The sequence below is a fragment of the Chiloscyllium punctatum genome, chromosome 25 (genome assembly GCF_047496795.1).
Source record: "Chiloscyllium punctatum isolate Juve2018m chromosome 25, sChiPun1.3, whole genome shotgun sequence".
Lineage (NCBI taxonomy): Eukaryota > Metazoa > Chordata > Chondrichthyes > Orectolobiformes > Hemiscylliidae > Chiloscyllium > Chiloscyllium punctatum.
The window spans coordinates 55533833-55539832 of record NC_092763.1 but is presented as its reverse complement, the minus strand read 5'-3'; positions in this window follow the sequence as shown (position 1 = coordinate 55539832).

The window sequence follows — 6000 nt, the reverse complement described above, 5'->3', positions numbered from 1 at the left end:
TTGTAACATTTGCTGAAACTGTGGGCAGCTGGGTCCTTATGCTGGGGCTTGTCTGGTTGTTTGCAAATGGGGCTGGGGTTCTCATCATAAGCAGACATCCTTCACTGCATCTAACCCTATGTGACCAGTCCATGCTAACTACCCAATCCTCTTACAAGACCACGCTGACAAGCCCACCATTATAATTAACTATTCACTTTCTGATTGCCAGTGGCGCGATTCATTCTCTACTGGCTTTGACATGGGCTTTGGTTCAGAGACATAAATTTCCCCTCTCTGATAAGCATGTGGACGTTTCTGGTTTCATGGGTGAAATTGCTGTTTACCCACTTATACAGTTTGAGGGCCGTGATTTGTTGTATCCCCTTCACTGTTTTTTGGGCCCCGGGTGTCAACCTGGTCAGACGCAACTTACTCTGTCCTTTGCAGCTGGACATTGTGTGCCTAGATAGGGGCATATCAATATCTGTTGTTCCACATGCTCACCCTCGTAACTTCCCCCTCTTCACTAATCCGTAGTGGTGGTCGGTTGATTTTTATCCTTCTCCCCTCATCCCTCCTTTAGATATTCCTGATCCTCATGTCACTCTTTGCTCTGATCACACAGCCATCTCTGATGAACTAAGAAATGTGTATCAAACAACCCTCAGTAATCTTCAGACTGTAAACATTTATTGGCCAAATTGAGGGACGGGAGGGTTCCACCTTCCTTATAGAGCTGCCCTGGGGACTCTGGCATCAGTCGGCACTTGTAGCAAATCATGTGACTCTCACCGTTTGTGAGGGCTACAGGGCCAAATCCCGACGATTTTTGGCATTGGCTCACACAAACAAGCAGATCCTTTCTAATACTAGGCGACAAATCTTCCTTCAGGGTGCTTTGGTGTATTTTCTCCAGTCTTTCTGCGAGACTGGTATACTGACCTGCCACATCACCGATAAGTTTCCGACCTCAGAAGTTCCTCTGGACTTATGGGCAGTGTCCAAACCGTCCCCCCGATCCATATTAAAGTGAAACCTGGTTTGCCCTTCTCCTTGATTGCACAGTACCCCTTACGTTCAGAGGTTGGGGAAGGAGTCTCTGCCATTATTCAATCTTTCCTTCGACGGGGAGTTTTAGTTCCACGCTGATCACCTTGCAACACTCTAATCCTCTTGGTTCCGAAAATTGGATGACCTTCCGAATGGCACTTGGTCCAAGGCGTCTGCCGTATCAGTCAGATTACGGAACCTTTGCATCCCATTGTCCCCAATCCAGCCACAATTCTTAGTAGCATCCTGCCTACCCTTGTTGACTGATAACATGCCTTTTTTGTGATTCCCCTCGCCCCTGACTCGCAATATTGGTTTACCTTTACATTGAAAGGCAACCAGTCCGCATGGACACAGTTCCCACAGGGCTTCATTCCTTCCCTTACCCACTGTTTGTAGGCGTTACACTCCCAGTTGGCAGCACTGACACCCCCCTGGGGGATCCACTATCATTCAATACGTGAATGATTTACTCCTTGCTAGCCCTGATTTGATTAAAAACCAGCAGGACACACATCTGCATTCATGGAGATATGTGGTCCCGGCCACCAAGGTTCATAAAGGTCAATAGCAAGTTAAATTTTTGTGTGTTCCCTAACTCAGGAATGTATTCATCTCATTTTGCAAACCCCACCCCCTACTTCACCCAAACAGATGAGAGTCTTTTGCAGGCAGTGGCTTCCACACATTACAACTCATACCAAAAGCTTACTCCATATTCTCCGAATCCCCCCCTTAAGTTTCAGCCGTCTGATTTGGTGAAGCAATCATGTTCTGCCCTCAAAGATGTCTTTGCTACTGCCCCAGCTCTAAGACACTCGCTGTATGATGGACCCTTTCAGTTGTATGTTAATGCACTAGATGAATGTACCATTGGTGTCTTAGCACAGCAGCATGGTGACTGTCATCGCCCAGTGGCCTATTATTCCACCAATTAGACCCTGTTGACTGTGGCCTCCCTACTTGCATGTAAATCCTTATTGCTGTCCACTTATTTAGAGAAGGCAGCTTCTAATTTGACTCTCCACCAGCCCATACAGGTGTACACCTTGCAATCTGTCGTGTCCATCCTAATATTTCAGCAGACCCAGCACCTGACCCAGGTTTGTCTGAGCCGCTATGAGGTCCCACTGTTACAGAACCCTTACCTCTCGTTTCATTACTGCTCCACTTTAAATCCTGCTACATTTCTGGTGCAGTCCCTGACAACCATCCTGACCGTCTGCATGACTGTTTGCTTAGGAATCGTTTCCTTACTACACCTCACCCAGATTTGATGGACTTGCCAATTGAGAAACCTCTCCTCATATTGTATGTTGATGGTAATTCCTGTGTTTCCCTGGATGATGTCCTGCAATCAGGTTATGCTAATGTAACAGACACTGCTGTTCAGGAGTCTGCTGCCTTTCAGACCCCTGTCTCAGGGGCAGAAAGCTGAGGTTTTTGCCCTCACCAGAGATTGGAAATTTTATCAGTAGCCAGAATACAAGGTTTATACTGATTCCAGGTATGCATTCGGTGTTGCCCATGATTTTGGCTGCCGCTGGCAGCAACAAGGCTTCCTTACTTTTGCAGGGACTCTCATTCAGAATGCTCTCTGGGTTAAAAATCTCCTCGATGCTGTTCTGCTTCTTTGTCAATTGGCTGTTATTAGGGGGACACTCTGGTACAATTTGAAAATGCCCGTGCTGATTCAGCTGCGAAGGAGGCGGCTGCATCAGCCATTTTAATTGTTTCAACTGATGGGAATCAGGTTCTAAATCGAGTAGCTACTTGAGGGATAAAGGGCATGGCAGATCTAACTGTGATTCCAACTTTACACAGGGACGCCTCAGAATCTGAGCATACACTTTGGGAGTCAATGGGGCGGTCGCAATGCTTGACACAACACCTCTGGCTTACTCCTATAGTCAAGTTTGTATTTCTGATTCTTCATTACTTGTGTTTGTTGATTACTTGCATTCTTGTACTCAACGTGGCAATTTTTAAAAACCTGGTGGCACCTGGATTTGAACACAGCAGCTCAAGTGTGGTTAGATCAATGCCTTAGCTGCATGAAAAATAACAAGGGTAAGAACATTAAATGCCCTTCAGGGACTACACCCCTGCCAGATGGTCCTTTTCCCTGTATATAGCTTGATTTTATTGATTTACCTAAGGTACAATGCGATAAGTACAGAGGAAACTTGATTATCCGAATTTTGGGTTATCCCCCCCCGAACAAAATTGCAAAATCCTGGTGCATGGCTAAACTATGTTATTCAACATTCACTTACCCGACATTTGATTAACTGAACAAAATATTCCCCTCCTGTGGCCTTCGGATAATCAAAGTTCCTCTATACTGCTTAGTGATGATTGATGTATTTAGCAAATGGATTGAAGCCTTCCCTACCACTAATTGTACTGCACATACGGTGGTGAAAATATTGTTGACTGAAGTTATTCCCCACTTTGGGTTGACTAAAATGATAAGCTCAGACACTGGACTACATTTCGTGACTCGACTCAATACTGAGTTGTGTGTGTCACTCTCAATTAAACAGCAACTGTACTGCGAGTATCACTCACAGGCAGTCGGAACAGGCCAATAAGACTTTAAAATAGAAATTATCTAAATTAGTCAAAGAAACAAGGTTAAATTGGCTCAAATTATTACCCTTGGCACGATTTCACACGCAAGTGACTCCACATTTGCAGACTGGACTGTCAGCTGCAGAGATAGTTTATGGACGGCCAATGAGGACTCCGTGGGATGCTCAAGATAAATGCTGAGAGGGTGTAGGCCTCCCCAAAATGGGGGAACAAATACAGAACTACTTGAAACAGTTAATCCTTTCTCTGAAGTTTCTCCACTCACAGGTCAAACAGTTACGTTGTCCAGCTGAGAAAAACATGATTGCCTCCCAACATTCACAAGTAAAACCAGGGGATTGCGTGTTGATCAAGAATTGGGAAAGAAAGAAACTAGGACAATGTTGGAGCAACCCCTTGCAAATCTAACTAACAACACCAACCTCAGTCAAAATTGAAGATCATTCAAACTGGGTTCATATATCTGATTGTAAGAAGATTACTCCTTGACCAGGAGAAGACACAGCATGAAGATCTTTTTGATACACTTTGGACTTTCTGAATTCTTTAACATAGGTGTGCATTAGATATTGAAAAAGCGACCTACTCAGAAATTGCATCTAATACCTATTTACATATATCATGTATGTATGCTGAAAAATTGAATGTAAGTAAGTGTTGGGTTTGTACCCATGTCACCATCCATTCAAGGGAAGGAATACCTCTCCAACCCCTCCCTTTCTATATGGTAGAAGCAGTTGAGTGGCTGTTATGTCAGAGTCACACAGGGATTAATGGGGATATCAGAATATGGAAATCTGTGGGTTATGAGATGACTAAATTTTCGAGATGGTATCAGTCCACATATAATCACGACTCAGTTCCTCCTTCCCTTACAGGCAGAAAGTGAGGACTGCAGATGCTGGAGATCAGAGTCAAGATTAGAGTGGTGCTGGAAAAGCACAGCAGGTCAGGCAGCATCCAAGGAGCAGGGAAATCGACGTTTGGGCAAAAGCCCTTCATTAGGAATGGGCAACACCCAGCAGTAAACATTTCTGATAACGGGATGTGTAACTATAATTGGTCCAGACTATGGAATATAACTTCTAACAGTCCATGGGCCTATTCCACCCTACAACCTTGCATGACATTGGCTACTGCTTTTACAGCTTATAGTGGCAATGCTTTAAATGTAGCACCAAGGCGTACCCATGACTTCCTACCAGTTGGATAGAATCTTGCTATGTTATGTTCTGCCCTACATGCATGACCTGACCTCCCTTAAGCACTACCATCCACTAGCCAAAAGGCCCATTACCTGAATAGATCAGTTGTTCATGATGACCTTTCATTGTATGGAACAGCCCGGGCAGCCAACGAATTGATTTACATGGCCTCAGCGCTGGAACACCTGGCAAAATGAGACAGCTTTAGAAGCCAGGGCAACTGGACAAGCACTGGCTGAGGTCTCAGCTGTGCTGGTGGCTGTCCAGACCATGGCATCACAGAATCGACTGGCTTTGGATTATCTGCTAGCCTCACAGGGAGGAATGTGCACTGTTGTTGGTTAGGAGTGCTAGACTTATTCTCAGAGGCATCTGGAATATATCACCAATCCGGCTGACCATATTAAGCAACATGCTGATCAAATACAAATGATTGGCAGAGAATTCCCTGATTATAACCCTCTGGTTTGGTTGGGCTGCCTGGTTCACAGAATGTTTGATTGGATCTTAAGGCTTTTTACTGATATTATTATTGCTAGTAGGAATAGGATTGCCTGTTTGCTTGTGCCAAAGTATTTTCAATCAAATTGTTAATATACCTGCGTAACTGGTTGTCATAATATGACAAAAAAAGGATTATGGAATTGTCTGAAAGCTATAACAACATGTTTTGACAACAGGGATGTCTGGAAGGCAACGAAGGCCCTGGTCCATAAACTATTATGCCGACAATTCATTTTCACTATTGAGAAATCTGGCCTATCTATTGACATAACTTTAACATCCTTTGAGTTTCCACCAGTGGTGCTTATGTTGATTCCTGGGAAATAAATGGGCAGACCTTTAGACACACAAGTCCTATATGCAGCAATGTCTACCAGCACTGAAAGCCTGTTTCTGAAGAGCCAACTCTGATGGCTAGGCCGTTGTGTCCAGATGTCTGGAAACTGCTTCCCATGGTAGGATTCCTTCTTCTTTGGAGAATACTCAAAGGCTGGTCAAAGGAAGTGGTTTAACAATATGGTCAAGTTCGTCCTAAGCCGTGGAGGCTTTGAGATTGCTGACTTGAGAAGAAAGTTTCTGGCTGCTTAGCATGGCATTTTTTGATTCATCGAGGCATCAGCCACCTCAAAATTTAGTGACTTAGCCGTAAGGTAGAATGGTGACT